At 41.1% G+C, this 21,665-nt stretch overlaps 1 long non-coding RNA gene across 2 annotated transcripts in view; it reads left to right on the forward strand.

Moving 5' to 3' along the window:
* Positions 1-21,665, forward strand: part of LOC146398595 (uncharacterized) — a 256,858-nt gene that overhangs the window by 96,288 nt on the left and 138,905 nt on the right. The window lies entirely within an intron of this gene.

Genomic DNA, 21,665 nt, shown 5'->3' on the forward strand with positions numbered 1-21,665 from the left:
TAAACATGGCACAGCAAGAGTTTGTACGTGCCAGTGGATACCACAAAACCTCTCACTGGATCTGAGAGGTTGGTGATTCTCTACTGAGAGATAAAGAACAGTTGTCTGCAGAGTTCATGGCGTCAGCTGAGTCTCCCCTGAGTGTTTTTCCAGGATGTGATGAAGTGCCTTCTAGGGCACACCGCATCTGCTGACTTCCACACATGCTGATTCAGACCAGCATGCATCAGTTCCTGCCCAGCCGGGAAAACAGAAACAGATCTAGGCGTTTGACAGAGAGGAACCTGAATGTAAGGAATACAAACGTTTTGAAACGGGCTGCAGGAGCAAAACAGGAAAAGTTAGCTTATCCAAAGATCAGCAGTTACATTCAACTACCACCACACCTAGAGCTGGGGGACAAAAAGGAAAATGACTTCCCCCAAAGTCCATGAACACTGTGCCATTGAGACTGCTTCTCTTGTGACACTGCTACCTGAGCAGCACCTCAGGACCCGGTACTTCTCTGCTCCTCTTGTTTCTGAGTTCTTTCCAAAACTCCATATTGCTGTTGGGATCACCACTGTCACTGCCCTTGCTGCCTCTATTGCTGGTGTGGTTGCTGATGCCGCCGTTGTTATAGATGCAGGTAAAACCCATGGCTATGGCCCCTCCTTTCCCCCAGCCTTCCCACTGGATGATAGTTGGCCAGCGAGGGATTCTGCAAAATGTCTTTTTCAGTCTTCCCATTACTGTGGTAAAGAGAAGGGTATGTATGAAGCTGAGAGATAATGGACACCTCAACACATGGAAATGCCATCAATAGAATTCCCAGAGGTACCTCTGGGATCTATGAAGTCTGGCAGAAGGCTGAAGGACTTAAACATACAGCCAGTGTTTGCCTAGTACCACTAAAGTTTGGAATTTTGTAAGAAAAGACAGAAGATAATTAACTAGCTCTATAAATGGTGTCAAAGAATGAATTATCAATTTTTGGACAATAAATTAGACTTTAGAATGAGGAAAAATATGTATCATGCATTTTGGAGAAAGCAGTTGTTTTCTGGATGACTAGCTAGACTTTTCAAAGAAAATTAAAACTAACAACAACAACAAAAAAGAATAGAAATGCCCGTCATCTAATAACTGTAGAAAATAATCGTTTTGACTGTTGGTAAAAATGCATATCATTTCACAGATAAAACACTGGTATAATACGGGACACAACGCTTGGGACATTGATACATCTGTACTCATTGCTCAGAACATGAGTGATAGAGCACATTTATAGAATAGTGGGGTGAATATGACCTTATGGGCATTACCAAGTGAGGCAAAGGAACTCTTGATTGGAATCCAAGATGAGATGATACCCTAATACAAAGAATCCTGTCTGCTAGAACAAGAGGCGGAATATCACTGTGTGTCTAAGTACTTCCCAGGAAAACCATGAACCCAAGAGGAAATTATCTGCTCCTATCCTCTGCTCCTGCTGCTTCTCCAGGATCCTCTTAGCTGCAGGGCTCTCCATGGAGATGACTGTCTCAGGCACAGCCATCCTTCTGTGGCTGCCCCAAGCCCTTGGGGCATCAGTGCACCACAGTGAAGTGAAGGAAGAGTCCTTTCCCCCACTCTGTGCTGCTGTTTGTCACTGGACTCCTGAGCATTTCCACTCAGAGCTTTCAGGGTATGTGTTGCACTCTCTTACCTAAAGCTGTATGGGCCATTGGGCTCAGTCTTTGTTTTGCGGGGTTGGGGGTTGGGGTTGGTTATTCCTCTATTATCTCGTTTTTACCTCCCATCTCTTTCTTGAAAACCGCAACTTCTCCAAGATCCTAAAACAAAAAGTCTTTACATAGACCAACCCCTTTAAGGGTCACTGGTCTCAAGAGTGAGAAAACTAAGGATCCCAGTTTGAGCTCTAAGAGCCACTTTGAGCGAGTGAAGACTACTTTGGATGCTTAGAGGCAGTGCTTAGCAGCAAAGAAAAAGTTGGGTGTGGTCATATATGTGGTAAGGATTTGGGGAAAACAGATTCAAAAAGTTGAGAAAGAAATCTAAAATGGTATATGACGCAAGAAGGAAATGTCCAGAGATTTAATTTTGGCTCAGTAATCCCACATAAACTCAATGAAGGAAAGAAGTAGGATTATCAGAAAGAACTAGAGTAGGTACCCTGAGTACTTGCAGACAATTCTACACTCAAAGCCAGGTTACTTTTTAAAATTGGAAGAATTTTCTGAAAAAGTAAATCGCTAGGGATTAGCACTGCAGAGCCAGGACTCAAACCCATGGTTACCTGAAGTCTATGATCTCTCCCCTTAGATTCAGGAACCAAAGGGGAATTCAAGCAATAAATGTGCTGCTGTATTAAAAATTCCCTCCTACCCAGCTATTACCCACAGACAGAATTTATGCATCTTGATTTCTTTCTGTCCTTGGGGTGTGTTTCATTTCCATCTAGAATACTGCTTGATTGAACAAAGGGAGGCTTTAGTTTCACAAAAACTATGGTCATAGTTCTGGAGCAGGTTATTAGTCTTATACAAACTCATTGACCTTCTAATAAGGCTCTTGGGAAGGCTTCATGCAAATAGGTACATAGCAGGCCAGCCCCATCAGCCTTCAATCCTGCCCAGGTATTTCCCAGTTCACAGAAGATAGGGGTCTGAAGTGGGCTCATTAAAAATACCATCTACCACTTGACAGCAGGTTAGTAGAACAACTTTTGAAAATTGAGGTTTAGGGAGTTCCTGTCGTGGCTCAGTGGTTAATGAATCCAACTAGGAACCATGAGGTTGAGGATTCGATCCCTGGCCTTGCTCAGTAGGTTAAGGATCTGGTGTTGCCGTGAGCTGTGGTGTAGCTTGCAGACGTGGCTCAGATCCTGAGTTGCTGTGGCCCTGGTGTAGGCCAGTGGCTACAGTTCCAATTGGACCCCTAGCCTGGGAACCTCCATATGCCCTGGGAGCGGCCCCAGAAAAGACAAAAAAACAAACAAACAAAAAAAAGAATTTGAGGTTTAGTTGACATATTAGTTTCAGGTATATAAAATGATTTTGTATTTGTATGTATTGCAAAATATTATTTCAGTCTAGTTAATATCCATCTTTATAAACATTTAAAAGATCCATTCTAACAGATGTGTTTTGAAACAAAGTCATTTCTTTTTGTTGTTGCTGTTTATAGAGATATGGTCCAGGGACTTATAGATATTGTAGATGTGATATTTCTGCAGTTGACAAAGTGCCATGTGAAATCCTCATGGACAGATAAATACAATTTGAAACTTGTTAAAAATTAATACTAAAGGTGCCAATTAAAGGATCAGTGACAACCTAGATAGCATTTTGGTGGCATGCCCTGATCTGTTCCAAAGTTTCACCAAGGTCTTGAATGAAGACATTGTAGGCAAGCTTATAAAGTTTTCAGGTGACTTTGAAGATCTGTTTCCAAATGACCAAAATCTAGGTGAGATAGAAAACACAGTGGATGACAGAATATGAAAAGACCTTGACAAGGTAAAGTGATGGACTGCATCTAGTAGGATGCAATGTAATAACAATTAAAATGGTATTCTGCATCAGAGTTTCATTTGTAATTGGAAAAATGCACATGGGGTTTGGAGTTTAGCAGTAGTTTAGGCAAAGGGGAAGGAAGTAAAGCAGAACGAGGCTGCTAGAGGAATTCATGAGTGTGAAGGCTATATCAATAGAAGCATAGTTTCTAAAACAAGGGAGAAGCTAGGATTACCCTGGTGTGCTTTGTGCTACAGTGTTGTATTCGCATAAGGGACATAGATAGGCAAAGTGGAGGGTGTGGCTAAAATAGAGGTGCTGTGTCATAGGATGAACTGGCACCTGCATAAGAGCTATTGAATCTGGAAAAGACCTATGGCAGAAGGGAGTGGTGTGGACAATCATACCTCACAAAATATTGAAAGGGCTCACACCTTTTAAAAATCTTCAGGTTTTATAGAGATAGAATTGATATACATCACTGTATACATTGAAGGTGTACAGCATAATGGTTTGACTTACATATGTTGTGAAATGATTTTGCAATAAGTTTAGTTAGCATCCATCGTCTCAAATAAATACAATGAAAAGATAACGTAAAAAAAGGAAGCAATTTTTCTTGTGATGAGAATTCTTAGGGTTTACTCTCTTAGCATCTTTCATGAACATCATACAGCATCGTGAACAGCCATCGCGCTGTGCTTTACATCCCTAGTACTCATTTACCTTCTAAACAGGAAGTTTGTACCTTTTGACCACCTTTCTCCAATCCCCTTACTCCCACCCCTCAGCTAGTAGCAACTCCAAATCTCTTTTCCAGTGAGTTTGGTTGGGATTTTTTTGTTGTATTTTTATTATGTTTTGTTTCCACATATAAGTGAGATTGTACAGTATTTGTTTTTCTCTGACTTATTTCACTTAGCATAATACCCTTGAAGTCCATTCATGTTGTTGCAAATGGAAAGATTTCCTTGTTTATTTTGTTTTTTTTAATGGCTGAATAATATTCCATTGCCTATATCTCCACCATAACTTCTTTATCCATTCATCCATCCATGGACACTTAGGTAGTTTCCATGTCTTGACTCTTGTAAATAATGCTGCAATGAACATGGAGGTGCAGATGTTTTTTTGAGTTAATGTTTTCATTTCCTTTGGATGAATACCCAGAGTGGAATTACTGGGTCATGTAGTAGGTCTGTTTTTAATTTTTTTGAGAATCCTACATACTGTTTTCCATGGTGGCTGGTAAGGAGACAGGATCATGAGAGCTCTTAAAAAAAGGTTGAATGAAAAAGTAACTTCTGCTACAATGGAATATTTCACTGTGGGGAGAGTAGGTGCCTGCTAAAAGTGAAGGCAGATTCTCTGTGGGAAATGAAGCTTTGTACCCATCAGGGTGGTTTTAGGGAATGTGCTTTCCTAGGGGGACATCCTAAATGCTTGGGCATCCAATTAATTAGCTGGGAATGCTGACTGCATGAGCCAGGAAATTCGCAAACAGCAACACAATATATAACACCTATTCACGAACCAGAAATAATCTAGGGAATTGTCAAATGTGTTAGTTTATGTTATAAAAACTAGAACTCTTAGAGTTAAGTATCACTTGGGATACATTCAGCTACAGGTGACAGAGATGCCCCACAAATCACGATGTAAACAAACAGGGATTTATTCTTGTCACTTTGCAAGAAGTGAAGCAAGATGGTTGGTAGTATTGGTTCAGGATTTCTGGGCTGGTGTTTGTGATTCTCTTGGCTTTCTCTTTGTGGGCATAAGCTGGCTACTTCAATCAAAAATCAAGATGTGGCACTGAGGGAGAAAATTTATCTCCATGCACCTTCTCATGTCTGAGAAGAAAACTATTTCTCAGAAGCTTCTCTGCTAATCTTGCCTAATATCACGTAAGGCAGCTATTATCAGTCAGCTGTTTTGATTACTGCTGAACAAACAAACACAGCATCCTCTCAGGGACACACAATAACCCACACTTACTTCTTTCTCATCAGCCAGGGCAGCTGTACTGTGGCTCTCTCCTTCTCATGAGGAGGCCTGGGCTCTCCAGGGCCTATCTCCTTACGGCAGAAGCTCCTAAGACAGAACCTTTGGCTTGGAATTGGCACATGCTTCCTTCTGCTGCATTTTAAGTTCAAAATCAATGGAGCAGGAAAGGATACTTTTCTTAAAGAGGTCACCGGAGGGAGTGAATATTTACCGAAAGGTAATACAGTCTGCCACAGAAGGTCTGGATTTAGGCCAACTCCTAACCAGGGGCTGGGTTGACCTTCCTGGCAGCCAAAAAATGTTTATTCAATCTTAAACAAATATGGAGGGTTGTTAGGCAGAAAGCAAAATGTAAATGACTTTAAGAGAGCTAAGGAACAGTGTCAGCTGTATCTGCCACAAAAGGAGGATTTGATCCCCAAGGAATTTTTATAGTTCTATCCACATCTTAAACTATCAAAGCATTTAGAGATAATGTGTTGAAACAGATAATTGTCTTTTTCTGCTTCACACCTCCAGGGACAGGGAAGAAGATGAAGAAGGAATCTATCATTTATTATGTGTCTAATATATGCCAAAACCAGTGCTAGGGATTTAAGAGAGACTATTTTATTTATTTTTCATAATGCTTTGAGATAAATATTATTATTATAATAGTTTTGGGGAGGAAAAAAATAAGGCTTTGAGAAGTAACTTGACAGTTTTTATATATATCGCACAAGGTGGAGCCAGGATTTATGCCCAGGTTTGTCTGGCGCTGTGGCTATAAAACTTTCCTATTATATCATGTTGTCTTTCCTACATTTTGTTAACTTTGTGTAGAGCTATTTCTAGACTATTCTATGTGGAGTCTCATAGAAGAAACTTAATTATCCTCAAACAAGATAGTTCTTTGTATGTGTGAAATCAATAATTCTGTCTCTCTAAGTCATTGCCTCTCCAGGTTAAAAAATAGTTCTTTCAATAATTCCTTTTATTGTATGTGTAAGCTCTGTAATAGTCCCATTTTTCAGAAGGCCCCTAGGTAGTCAGATGTTAAAAAATAACTCTTAACCAAAACAACCAGGGATCATGGCTGGCTGGCTAATCACAGAAAGACAGTTGAAATACAGAAAAAATGATACTTACATGTCTTAAACATGTATTCTTTTTTTTTTTTTTTTTGTCTTTTTAGGGCCACACCTAATGCATATGGAAGTTCCCAGGCTAGGGGTCAAATTGGAGCTGTAGCTGCCGACCTACACCACAGCTTATGGCAACACTGGATCCTTAACCCACTGAATGAGGCCAGGGATTGAACCTGGGTCCTCATGGATACTAGTCAGATTCATTTCCACTGAGCCACGACGGGAACTCCATAAACATATATTCTTAAATTTAAAGCATCTAAGTTCACTTTCTAACATATAGGTATGAGGTAGGGCCAAGGCCTTTTATTTTAATACAAGCAGTAGTTCTTGGCAGGGACACTAAAACTCTCTTTGTTTGTTATGAGGAGCCTTTAGAACTGAACAGCTCTTCAGTTGTCAAAAGGACTGGGGGCCACAGTAGCATTTAGTGGGTGTGGACCAGAGATAGTGAATATCTCAATGCTGTGCAGTCCTGCAAAAGGAAATGTCTCACCTAAAATGTCAGTAAGACTCCCACTGAGAAGGTTTGGGTCATTTAGCTAACGGAATTTCAGGTTAACTCAAATAAAACAAGCTCCTAATGAATTATCTATGATGCCCAATCTTGTTTCTTTAAAATTAAGGGAGCTCTTAGAAGATACTTGTGAAGTAAATGGGACACAGAATCCTCATAGCTTTTAATTGTTTTTTCTTCTTACCTTTTGCAGCTGTCTTACTCATAGCTAACCTCCCAGCACATTTTTTTTCATGACTCATTAGTTAATTCTTTCTAAATGTTCAACTTAGTTTTTTAGAAACTATTCTTGTAACCAGTCTATGTAATATTTAACAAAAACACTTCAGTTACAGTTAACAGGTTTGGGAAGTATACAGTAGAATGGAGAGCACCATTTGTTCATCAGGAGATGCCACAAAAATAAAATTGGTTTAGAGAACTTATGTTAAAATATGTCTTCTGGGGAGTTCCCACTGTACCACAGTGGGTTAAAGATCTGGCATTGCCATAGCATCCTCAGGATTTGATTCCTGGCCTGGGGAACTTACATATGTTATGGGTGCAGCTGAAAAAGAGTTTAAAAAGATGTTTCCTGGAATTGCTCATAAAAGCCTAAGGAAAGTCTGTCATAGCCCGAATCCACAGATGTAGTGGATCGGAATCTATTTTGTGGTTAAAAGCCCCATCAGGCCTAATGCTTATTTTCCTTCTTTCTCACTTTTGCAGGGTCTTCTGCTTTTGTGTTCTTTGATCTTTTAACCCTTTATCAGTTATGCAATATGCAACCCAAAGAAGAGTAGCTTAATGAAACACAGCTTTATTATTATTGTTATTATTTTCTTGGAGGTAATGAGAAGGAGCTTTTCATCTTTGCTTACCCTGCTCGTATTACTGCATGTGGGTCTAGTGATCAATTTCCACCCAAACAGCTCACCTTGGTGAAGCTGACCTGGAAATCCTTGATGACGTTGCCTTTTGTGTTTGTCCATCCATCTTCTTCCCTTCACTCTGTTCCTTAACCACTGGCTCAGTCATCAAAACTGTGGCCTCCCAGCTCCATCTAATGTTGGAGATTTGACCTACTGCACATCATCTTCAGCCCTTCCAAACCCATGGGTAGTATTACCTTCTCTAGTTTGGTGGTTTGTCCACAGTTGTGATATGAGCTCCCTAATTAGTTTAAGATCCAGTTAGAAACAGTCAAGCCCAGAGGTTAAAATCTCTGATGCTTGAATCAGAAAAACCTGTGTTTGCAGAACGGTTCCACAATATTCTATTTGTGTAACTTTGGGCAGGTTCCCTAACCTTTCAAAGTTGTGGCTTCTTCATTTGTAAGCAGGTTATTTCAATAGATTCCATCTACTAGTGTTGTTCTGAGCATTAAATGAGACAATGAAGCTTGAATGTCCAGTCTATGATCAACTTGCTTAGTGTCATCTGTCAAGCATGAGTCTAGTTACAAAAAAGATTCAACAGTTCAAAGTTATATGGCTAGTAAGTGGTCTTCCCAGGATTTCAACCCAGGTTGGCTGGTTCCAGAGTTTACACCACTGACCACTCTGCTATGCTGACTCTTCATGGGTATTTCTGCCTTTGGGAGTTACTGCCCCAAACCTGCGTAACCTTGAGGGAACGTGGGAAAAAGACTGAGGCTCCCATGTTTGCATGAGGTCATCCTTCCTGCTTTCTTTCACCACCTACTGGTGCTCCCTTTTCACCTTTCCCATGCAAAAGATAAACTTGAAGCCTCTTCTCTCTCCTTTGCCACTCACACCCCGCCCCTCTTTCATCTCCTCCTCACTAGGAACTTCTCCAGTCACTCCCTGCCTCTAATTTAGCGTTAGCATCTGACAGGCATAAAGTGGCACATTTCGTGCTTGTGGCTAATTAGAGGCAGGCTCCACATGGTTTCTAAGTTCCTCCGAACTCTCGCTGCATTCTTCTGGACTATTTTGGTTGTCAGCGGCCATTCAAAACATTTCCCCCTGAATTAGACACCACGTGAATGACCAGAGCAGATTCTGACCAGCCTACTTATGCCCAATGATCCAGGTATAAGTATACTCCTCTCATATCTTCCTGGAGAGTGTTGGTTCCCTTAGAAGCCATGTCTGGATTAACCAAGTTGAATCATTACAAAATTTACAAGCAACTAAACTATCAAAGATAATTTTCCAAGGATGGTCACCGTCTTTCTGTAATGGTAAAATAGATATTTTGCTACTTTTAACCCTACTAAATTTTCTTTCTTTCTTTCTTTCTTTCTTTCTTTCTTTCTTTCTTTCTTTCTTTCTTTCTTTCTTTCTTTCTTTCTTTCTTTCTTTCTTTCTTTCTTTCCTTTTTAGAATCATACCTGTGGCACGTGGAGGTTCCTAGGCGAGGGGTTGAATCAGAGCTGCAGCTGCCAGCCTACACCACAGCTCACGGCAACACCAGATCGTTAACCTGCTGAGTGGGGCCAGGGATTGAACCTGCAACCTCATGGTTTCTAGTTGGATTTGTTTCCAGTGTGCCACAATGGGAACTCCTGCTACATTTTCTTATTAGTTTTACACTTGCAGTCAACCCTGTCAGAGTTATTTTGATTATTGATTATGTTAAGCTTTTATATTAGGTACTTGCAAATGTTTGCGTTATCTGACATTATCATGTGTGTGATATTGGTTCTTAGCAAAAATTTAGACTTTCACGGCAAACACCTAGTTCATGAGCATCTTGGAAAAGAAGATGGATGGAGAGGGTTAAAAGGTTCAGACTTCTAGCTATAAATTAAGTCATGGATGTAATGTACAGCATGATAACTATCACTAATTATATTGTATTGAATATTTAAAAGTTGGTAAATGAGTAGATCTTAAATGTTCTCATCACAAGAAAAACATTTTTAATTATATGTGATGACAGATATTAACTAGACTTATTGTGGTAACCATTTAGCAATTTACACAATTATTGAATTAGTATGTTGTACACCTGAAACTAATATAATATGTCAGTTACACCTCAGTTTTTGAAAAAGTGGGTTTGGGCCATTATACATATTTAAGTTTGAGGACCTCTTCAGTCCTTTAGGTCACTCATTTTACCTTTGTAAATGTGAGTGCCCTCATCTATAAAATAATAACCATGTGAGAACTAAATTAGATAATATGTATAAAGTCCTGGCCACCTTGCCTGGACTATGTTAATTTCCCAATAAAAGGTGACTATATGGAGTTCCCTGGTGCCCTAGCAGTTAAGGATCTGGCATTGTTACTGCTATGGCTTGGGTTTGATCCCTAGCCTGGGAACTTCTGCATGCCATGGGCACAACCAAAAAAAAAAAGGGGGGAGTAGCTCTGATTATCCTAAATTATGGCAAACATAAATATCATAAGGGAACATCTAAGAATCTACCCCCCCAACTCACCCACCTCAGTCAGACTCTTAGGAGTTTGGACCAGCTAATTAAAAAACATGGTGATCACTCAGAGCCAGCATGAGCCTACGGGGACCAGGTCATTCCATGCAGACCTTATTTCCTTTTCAGTAGGGTCATTACTCAGAGCAGAGCCATGCACAAATTGTGCTGTGATTTCTTCAGGGTCCTTGACAAAATCTCCGATTATGTTGCTGCGAATAAGAAGGTGAAGTGTGATCTTTAGGACAGTATGTCCCAGGGGAATTCATCGTTCAGTGGATGCTTGTATCCAAAACAAATGGCTTTAGGTCAACCCGAGTGATGTCTCTAAAGGAAATGCTAACTCAGTACTGGGCCTTGTCTTGTTCAACCTTTGTATGAAGCATTTGCACCATACTCTGCGTGGATATTAAGTAGTCCATTCTTATTCCTATTTTAAAATTAGGATGCTTTGTTCATCTCTCCCATCTGCTCTTCAAGAGTACCGTTAGCCGTCCTGATGTTGATCAAATGTGCCTTTAGTACCTGGAACGCCAGTTAGCTGGGTCTGGAGATGTGAGCACACATAAGCGCGTGCTCTGAATTGCAATTCTTCCTTTTTTTTCTGAATGTTTCTGATTTTTTTTTTTTCTGAATTGCAATTCTCTCCTGTCCTATCCTTTCAAGTTACAATTTTCTTTTGCTTATTGGACAAGACAGAAGCAAAACAGGAGTTGAGTAATTTTGCTCTCTGTCATCTGTTAAATTGAACCCAACGTTCCCCAACCCTCTGAGCACTTATCTATCTGATTCTTATTCTTATGGCCTTTCGCAGTTTAAAAATCCCTTTCTGTTGTTCTAACATTGCTTCCCAGTTTTAGCTTATTCTGGAATTTTGCCTCTCCGACACCATTCTACAGGTCTGGACCATTTCTTTAACACCTGTAAGAAGCACACATTGTAATAGAGGAAGAAAGATAATAAATAGAATAACCAGGTGAATTATAAGTGTGGTGGAAAAATAAAAGAGAGCAGAGATTTGGGGTGCTGGGTAAGGAAGTGGGTTGCAGTTTTAAATAGAGTGGCGGGAAGACTCAGTGAACTAACACCCATTGAGCAAAGACTTGAAAGAGGTGAGTGGTGAGTTAACCTTTTGTGGTTTGTATTACTTCCACGTCTCTTCTGCCCTTTTTTAGACATAGACTATTAAATTCTGAATCAGTTGCAGAAAAGAATATCAGATTTTACCCCTCCTATTTTCCATTAATATCTTCCCTTTTTCTTTTAGTCAGGGACTAAGATCTATAGACTGAAACTGTGTCTAGTTCTTAATTTCAGTGGTCAGACAATCCTTTCTTGCCACATAGTAGGCTCTTACCAAATATTTAATTGGTAACTGAATCAAGAAAGGAACAAAGGCCGCTACCTCCGAAGGTGGTAATTAGTAACTGGTTTTGAAGCCTCCAGGAATATAGTCTCTTGTATGGGATCCTTTGAAGAGGTACTTGCAGCCGAGACCTGCAAGCAGGGGAGGAACAAGAGGTGGTGGATTTTGTAGTTTGGGGCCGGTGCCCTCCCTCTGTGATGCCCCAAGAAATGCCTTTTGTTAGGTAGGCACAGAAATTCACTCCGTGAGCAGCCCCTGAACTTGGGAACTGTACGTTCAGACACCGATTCTGTGAGAATAGGAAGTGGGAAAATCACCCACGAGGTATTTTTCCATTTAGCTTTTTTTTAATCATCCAAGTGAGCTTAGCTTCCGTTCACCACAAAACAAACAGAGAGCAGTTTTTCCCAGGGTCCCACGTCTTGGGAGGGCCGAACGCAAAAGGCCCTTGCCAAGTGCCTGCAGTGAGTGTGCATTTCGTAAGGAAGGAAAACAGACACTCACAAACCATGGAATTCTGACGTACTGTGCAGGAAACCCATCTGGGACACGGCTTTTTTCTTTGGTTTGAAATATGCAAACTGTGGAAAGCAAATGCATTCTATATTCTGCGAACATAGATAATGAGCAAAAGAAACTTAGAAAATGGGTGATCATATAATATATGGTCCCAACTAGGAAAGTCTTAAGAGTGAAAAGGTCTCTCTTAATCATCACACTGGGAAAACAGGCACAAGCCAAGACTTTCTCGGACAAATCAGAATATATGGTGACCCTTTATGGGAAGAAAAGTACTGTGAAAAAAAATGTACAGAGGAGTATCGGTTAAATTTAATATTTTCCCTCTACTGCCTATTTTACATACTTTTGATGAAGCTGTCTCAAATCATAGAATTTTAAGGCTCAAATTGGGCTTACAGATCATCTCTGCCCTTCTACTTAAAAGATGACCAAGGACCAGCAGCATCGGCATCATCTGACACTGTTTAGAGATACAGACTCTCAGGCCTAAAACACAGAGCCTGTGTTTTAACAAGACCCCCAGGAAATTAACATGTGTGTAAAACTTTAAGAAACACCAATTTAAGCCATTTAACAGATAGAGAAACTGAGGCTCAGGGAGATTAAAAAGTTTGCACAATTCCGCTTGTTATAATCCAGACCATCCTCTTTTGTCTCCTGCCAGGCTAGTTTCCCGCCCCCGCGCCCTCCCCCAACCACCTAGGATGCTTTGCTTCTCTTGTCTATCATGTGTGAAGAACCCCGAGGATGACAGAACAGACCTGAAATCCAGTCCTGCTTTCCCCTCAAATTGAGAGGAGTCACTGCATCCAGTTTCCTCATCAGTAAAATGAGGAAATTTGATGAAGTTGGCCACTAAATTGCTCTTCAAGTTCTAAAGTTCCACAATTCTGAGTTGCTGAGCATCTGAGAAACCTGAAGCTCCATGAAAAGAGTTGCAAAACATGGTATGGACAAGTGTTTTCCATGTATGCTTTTCAATAGGAAAGCATGCTGGGAGGTGCAATGGCAGAAACAACTGATGGGGTGGGAAGAGTACTTGGGGACGATGGAAAAATATGGGATGAGATGTTTTAAGACAAGGAAAAAGAATGTAAGGCAGCTTTAAACATATTCTTAGTAAATTTAGACCACGGCATACAAAATAGCTCCTAAGTTAACAAAAGTGTTCCTCAGTTGGAAGTGGCTTATATACTCACTGACTCTGAGACTTAGCCTTCTCAACCTGGGGCACCGATGGCCACCGTCAGTGTGATGGTTAATTTTAAGTGTCAACCTGGCTATGTTCTGGGGCTCAGTTGTTTGGTCAAACAGTAGTATAGATCATGCCATGAAAGTATTTTTCAGAAGTGATTAATATTTACAATCAGTTAACTTTTTTTTTTTTTTTAGGGCCACACCCGATGCATATGGAGGTTCCCAGGCTAGGGGTCCAATCGGAGCTGCAGCTGCTGGCCTATACCACAGTGGTAGCAATGCCATATCCAAGCTGCATCTGTGACCTACATCACAGCTCACAGCAACACCGGATACTTAACCCCACTGATGAAGGCCAGGAATCGAACCTGCATCCTCATGGATCCTAGTTGGGTTTGTTAACTGCTGAGCCACAATGGGAACCCTGCAGTCAGTCAACTTTAAGGAAAGCACGTTATCCTCCATAATCTGGGTGGGTTCTTTCAATCAGGTGAAAGTCTTAAGAGCAAAGGCTGAGGTTTCTCGAAGAAGGGACTTTGCCTCCAGTCTTCTAAATAGACACTCTTCCTGAATTCCAAGCTTGCTAGTCTGTCCTGTGGTCCCAACTGGGAAAGTCCTAAGAGTGAAAAGGTCTTTGAACCTTTTGAACTTTGAACTCAAGGATGCAACATCAACTCTTAGCTGAATTTCCACCCTGCTGAGCCTACCCTATCGATTTCAGAACTGCCAGTGCCCATAATTGTGTGAGCCTATTCCTTAAAATAGATCTGTCTGTATCTCTCTCTCTCTACACACACACACACACACACACACACACACACACACACACACCCTATCATCTTACTGGCTCTGTTTTTCTGGGGAACCCTGCCTAATACAAGCAGTGGTCATAGATTTCTCTCAGCTTTCATTTAACCAGAAGGTAATTAGACTTTGGGTGATCTAATGATAAATGTGGGAAGTAGAAAAGTCTCTGTTCCCAAGTTCTACTTGAAGAAGACAGGGTTCACTTCTGACTCGCCCATTTATCCTCAATGCCTAAGACCGTGCCTGGCACAGAGACAGGGGAGGAACTCAGTAAACGTTTGTGAATGAATTCACATGAGAGTAACACTCATCCGTGTCAAAAATCAGGTTTACATAATAAACAGTTTTCAACAACCTTGAAGAAAGTCATTTTCTGTAGATAGAGTCAAAGAGAAAAATCTAATGTATTCTTTTAGCAATTTGGGGATGTTTGAGGACTTGGGAGAGGGAAATGGACTACCCAAGTCCCCTCTCACTATCAATATACCACAGGGGTTAAGCATATAGGCTTTGGAGTTCCCCTTGTGGCTGGCAAGTTAGGAACCCAACATAATGTCCACGAGTGTGCAGGTTTAATCCCTGGCCTCACTCAGAGGGTTAAGGATTCGGCATTGCTTCAAGCTGTGATGTAGGTTGTGGATATGACCTGGAGATGGTGTTGCAGTGGCTGTGGTATAAACCAGCTGCAGCTCCAATTTAGCCCGTGGCCTGGGAACTTCCACATTCTGTAGGTGCAGCTGTAAAAAGAAAAAAAATAAAAGAACATAAGCTTTGTTGCAAGAATGATTGGGGTTTAATCCCAGCTCTGCCATTTGGTATCTGTATGACCTTGGGAAAGTTGCTTAAACTCTCTTAACCTCAGTTTATACATATGAGAAATGGGCATAGAAAGGTGCCTGCCTTAAAAGGTGTATGCGGATGTTAAGTGAATTAATTCTGATACTCAAAGTGGCGCTGGTATCCAGTAAGCACAATGGAAGAGTTAGTTAGCTGTGATCATTATAATTCTCTCCCAAGCAACTGTGCTAACTGCTGGATACAAAAATAAGAAAGACAAAATGGCAGCCTTTGAGGAGATCAATCAGACTAAATAATTAAACACAATGTGAACATTCAAAAAAGGAATATGTAAATTGCTTGGGAACACAGAAGACAGCTAATTATCGAGACCAAGTAGCCCAGGAGGGCTTTATGGGGGAAGTAAAATTTGAGCTAACCTTGAAAAACAAGTACAAAATGGTTGCAAACTATTGCTTTGGGAATGGATTAGCAATGAGATCCTGCTGTGTAGCACTGAGAACTCTGTCTAGCCACTTATGATGGCGCATGATAATGGGAGAAAAAAGAATGTATACTCGTGTGTGTAACTGGGTCACCATGCTGTATAGTAGAAAAGAAACTGTATTGGGGAAGTACCAATTTAAAAAAAGAGGAAAAAAAAAAGAATATCATATCTATCAAGCAGCTGTCATATCACTTTGGAGACAGAGTAAGAAAGACTTTGAAGGCAGTGAAAAGCCGCCATACCAGAAATTATGGATTGGTTCCTGCAACCTAAAATCTGCAATGTTCCCTCCATGTTGGTTGGACCACTGGATAAAGGCTTCTGTTTCTGCAGGAATATTCATTCTATTTCTTTAGAAATTAATTTGTATTAAAGTAACTTTGATAAACTCTTTACTTAGAAAAGAAAAAAAAACGAGTACATGTTCACAAGGCTGGAGAAGTAGGAAGGGCATTTCTGGCGGAGGAGACAACATATGCAAAAGCCATCTGTATAAAGTCATATAAAGTCATGATTTAGGAAATGATGGATTCTGTCTTTAATCTAAGGCACATCTAAGAAGAAACACTCAGCAGGTAAATGGCAAGAGGGTCTGGAGTTCAGGAGAAGGAACAGCCTAGAGGAATAAATCTAGATGTCTTAGAGTCAGCAAACCTGTCACATCGGTTCTGAGCTCTGGGCAAGAAAGAGCATATGGATGAGAGAAATACAAAGGTCACTGAGGACCACGGTGTGTAAGGAAGGAGCTGGTGGCGGCCAGTGACATACTTGAAACCAAATCAGCCAGAGAGGTAGCCAGGAGCCCCAGAAGAGAATGCTGTCGCAGAAGCTGAGCAAGGAGGGCATTCCAAGAAGGAAGGCAGGCTCATCCTTTTTTTCTGCGACTATGAATTTGCCCTTCGTATAAATGGAATCATTGAAACATGTAGTGTTTTGTATCTGGCTTCTTTCACTTACCATAATGTTTTCGAGGTTTATCTTTGTTGTAAGGGTGTATCAGTACTTCATTCTTTTTTTATCTCGAGGTGGAGTAATTTTCCATCGTGCGGATATTACCCGTTTTTTTATCCATTTGTCAGTCGATAGTCATTACCATTGTTTCCACTTCTGGGCTATTACGCACAATGCTGCTATGAATATTCATGTACACATTTTTCTGTGAACGTATGTTTTCAATTCTCTTGGGTCTAACAATTAGAGATTAGGAGATAATATAATCAAATAGTACATAACCATCAAAAAGAATGATATGGAGTTATATATGCTCATGTGGACAGAATTTAAATGAAAATACATGATACAGTACTATGGGTATTGAGCAAACACTTTTTGTAATTAAATCACATACACTGATAAATATAAAAACAAAGAATGGGGAGTTCCTGTCGTGGCGCAGTGGTTAACGAATCCGACTAGGAACCATGAGGTTGTGGGTTCAGTCCCTGCCCTTGCTCAGTGGGTTAACGATCTGGCGTTGCCGTGAGCTGTGGTGTAGGTTGCAGACGCAGCTTGGATCCCGCGATGCTGTGGCTCTGGCGTAGGCCGGTGGCTACAGCTCCGATTCAACCCCTAGCCTGGGAACCTCCATATGCCTCGGGAGCAGCCCAAGAAATAGCAATAGCAACAACAACAACAACAACAACAAAAAAGACAAAAGACAAAAAAAAAAAAAAAAAAACAACAAAGAATGGGAGTTTCCATCATGGCTCAGCGAAACGAACCTGACTAGGACCCATGGGGACGCAGGATTGATCCTTGGCCTTGCTCAGTGGGTTAAGGATCCTACGTTGCTGTGGCTGTGGCATAGGCCAGCAGCTGTAGCTCCGATTGGACCCCTAGCCTGGGAACCTCCATATGCCGTGGGTTCAGCCCTAAAAAGACAAAAAAGACCAAAAACAAAAACCGCACACACAAAGAAGGAAGGAATCCTAGGAGGAAAATAACTATTTCAAGTTCTTTCTTTCCCCCAAATATAAGCTCCAATGTACTGATGACTGTAGACATTCAAAAGAGGATATCCAAGTGCACGTTTAAAAATAGCGAAAAACATCCTCACCAATAACACGACTTAAAGGTAATCTTATTTCACGTCTTTGGTGAGTTTTCCATGAATGTGTAATTAAGATAATTGTCAGTAACTATGTGAATTTAGTCAAAGTAGGAAGTAGGCTGTTCTAGAACTTGTGTGGGCACAATTAAAAAAGTAAAAAAGGAAAACATCTGTGAATGCTCTTGAAGCACTTCCAGTGCTTTAAGTCCTGGGATGCCACCACCTAAAATTACCATAAATCTTAATTTTGTCCCTCTAGAGCCAGCTGTTTGCAGGGATGCTCTCTCATTTACCTGTTTTCCTTTTGTTTGGGGAAAATCTTTCCCAAATGATGCTCTAATCGATTACATTGATGGCCCCAAAGAGTCTTGTTTGCCACTGCTCACACCTTGGGGGTTCTCCCCGACTTGAACCTGGATTGGCCTGTCCCTCTCCATCACCAATACAGTGTGGCCACCATGGAAGTGACACAATGCTGGTTTTGTGCCAAATTCTTAAGAAAACTTGACAGCATCTCCTTTTGTGGTCTTGAGATTCCTAAAACCACCATATAAGCAATATGGCCACCTTGCTGAACCCAGCCCAGTACTGAAACCTGAGCAAAAATGGGTTACTGTGTCTTTCTTTCTTACTCTCTTTTTTCTCCCTTCCTTCCTTCCGTCCTTTCCTTTTTTCAGGTGAAATTTGTATGATAGCTTTCTTCTTCTTCTTTAGTGTGTTTATGTTAATCCCACCCTCCCAATTTATCCCTTCCTGCTGCGGTTTCCCCTTTGATAACTGTAAGTTTGATTTTGAAATATGTGAGTTTGTTTCTGTTTTATAAATGAGTTCTTTTGTATCATTTTTATAAGACTCCACATATAAGTGATAGCATATGCTATTTGTCCTTCTGACTTACTTCACTTAGTATGATAATCTCAAGGTCCATCCATGTTGCTGCAAAATGGCATTATTTTGTTTTTTTATGGCTGAGTAATAGTCCATTGTACATCTGTACTACATCTTCTTTACCTGATCCTCTGTTGAACGTTTAGATTGCCTCCATATCTTGGCTATTGTAAATAGTGCTGCAATGAACATTGGAGTGTGTGTATCTTTTTAAATTAGGGTTTTCTCCAGGTAGATGCTCATGAGTAGGATAGGTGGGTCAGGAGATCTAAATAGACTTTTCTCCAAAGAAGACAGACAGATGGCCGTGAAAAGATGCTCAACAGCACTAATTATTAGAGAAATGAAAATCAAAACTACAGTGAGATAATCACCTCACACTGATCAGAATGGCCATCATCAAAAAGTCTACAAACAGGAGTTCCCGTTGTGGCTCAGTGGTTAACGAATCTGACTAGGAACGATGAGGTTGCGGGTTTGATCCCTGGCCTTGTTCAGTGGGTTAAGGATCCGGCATTGCTGTGAGCTGTGGTGTAGGTTGCAGATAAGGCTCAGATCCTGCATTGCTGTGGCTCTGGTGTAGGCCGGCGGCTACAGCTCCAATTAGACCCCTAACCTGGGAACTTCCATATGCGAAGGTACAGCCCTAAAAAGGACAGAAAGACAAAATAAATAAATAAATAAATAAATAGGTACAACCATTATGGAAAACAGTATGGAGATTCCTAAAAAAAACCATAGTTTTTAACTATAATATATCATGTATTATTAAAACATATAATAATATTAATATATTAAGTATAAGTAAGTATGTAGTTAATATATTCAAACTACTATATGACTGGTTACAGTGTTTTAAGCTGCAAAGTTTGGGGATGGTTTTCTCTGCAACAATAGAGAACCAAAACAGCTGATTGATTCCTTTTCCTAAGAGAGATGTAAGAAATCTCAATAGAATGTAAATAATCTTACCTCAAAAGTTAAGAACTAACTTCTTCATATTTCCAGTTAGCCCTTTTATAATTAACTCTGAGACCATTAAAAGCCAAATGAGGCAATGAGCTTAAAGGAAATTTGTTTCCTTCAGTCCATGCATTTTAATCAAAGCAGTATCCCTTTCCATCAAAGCTGTAGATCTTTAAATTTTCTCTTCATCTGCTGTTTTCGTGTGTGTCCCTGCTGAGAAGTATACTCAAACACACGTTCCTTCCCTAGAAAATTCCTGTTCCTGTCTCTTCAATTTTAATGTTCTTGTAGAATCTATTCTTCTCAGCATCTCCTCTCTCTTTTTACTGTCGGTGTCCCGTGAACCATCACAGTCCCCTCTGCTTCTCAAAGTGTGGACCTTGGGCCAGCAGCAACAGCATCAACTGGGAATTTATTACAAATGCAAATTGCATCCTACACTTCAGACCTACTGAAGCTCAAACTCTGGAGATGGGTTTTGCCGTCAGTTTTAACAAGCCCTCCAAGTGCTTTCTAATGTATGCTAAAGTTTGAAAACCACTGTCCCAGAATACAGGTCTACAAATTACTTCTGTAAAGGGCCAGATAATAAATATTTTAGGCTTTGGGAGCCAGATGGTCTCTGTTGGAACTATTTAACTCTGCCATTGTAACATGAAAGCAGCCACAGACAATTGGTGAATGAATGAGTGTAGCTGAGTTCTAATAAAATATTACTAATATTTGAATGTCATATAATTCCAAGTATTACAAAATACTGTTATTCTTTTGATTTTTTTTCCAGCTATTTAAGAACATGGAAATTATTCTTTTTTTTTTTTTTTTTTTTTTTTTTTTGTCTTTTTGCCTTTTGTTGGGCCGCTCCTGCGGCATATGGAGGTTCCCAGGCTAGGGGTCGAATCGCAGCTGTAGCCACTGGCCTACACCAGAGCCACAGCAGCGCAGGATCCAAGCTGCGTCTGCGACCTACACCACAGCTCACGGCAATGCCGGATCGGCAACCCACTGAGCAAGGGCAGGGATCGAACCTGCAACCTCATGGTTCCCAGTCAGATTCGTTAACCACTGCGCCACCACGGGAACTCCTGGAAATTATTCTTATCTCAAGGGCTGCACAGAAGCAGGTGGTGGACTGAGTATGGTTCACAAGCTTTAGTTTGTAACCCCCTGCCCTAGATAATCTCTGGTTTGCTCTTAGGACAAAATGCTGTAACGTTTTGTTAAAGCATCCATCTGTAGTTCAGCAGTTTTTTGTTTTTCGTTTTTCCTGAGGCCCCCCACACATGGTCTTCCACACTCTCCCAGCCATTGACCTTCCCTGCAGCCATGTCTTAAGAAAATGGCTCAATTTGGGACATAAGGTCTCATTAAGAAGAGGTCAGCCTGTGGCCCTTTGGCCAGAGCTTTCCTTTGCCATCAGGAAGATGGGCCCAGCCTCAGGTCAGCCTTGATGGAAATGGATTCAAGCCACTCCACTCCAAGACTGGCTGTCTAGTCTATGGTGAGCTGCGTGCCCCCACTCGCCCCCAATAAGCCAGAAGCGTGAAGTAGAGACAGCCTTTCCATGGTCCTCCTAAGCAGGGATGTTCCTGGACCAGGGTACATCCCTCCAGACACTCCCCTCTGGAGCCTTTTCCAGGGCTGGGTGCTCTCTGGGTCCCACTTCCGGGTGGTCCAGGGAAGGAGAAACGTGTATCTTGGCAGTGTTGGGAGAGAGAGAGAGTGAGCCCAGGGAACAGTGGGCTGGGAAGTTAGCAAGCGTTAGAGTCTTCTAATTTTGAAAGAAAAACTAACACGGAACCTGGCTCCTCTCTGGAACGCCCACATCATTTCTCTCTTCCCTTCCCTTCCCCTCCCCTGGGAACGGAAGGCACAGATACCTTGGTGGCAGCCGATGTTTATTTTCTCATGCTGTACACAGCGCAAACCCTTGAAGCCATTAAGCAGCTTCCTCCATCTCTGCCACTGCTCTGAGAACTGCAGTGCTTCCAGGCTCTGGGGGTAAATGGCAAGCAGATGGAACTTTGCTTTGCTTTAGTACCGTTAAAAGAAGC

Source organism: Sus scrofa, chromosome 11 (genome assembly GCF_054392235.1).
Source record: "Sus scrofa isolate SSC_HxYL_T2T_F1_AM1 chromosome 11, Sscrofa_HxYL_maternal_Yorkshire_Landrace_v2.0, whole genome shotgun sequence".
NCBI lineage: Eukaryota > Metazoa > Chordata > Mammalia > Artiodactyla > Suidae > Sus > Sus scrofa.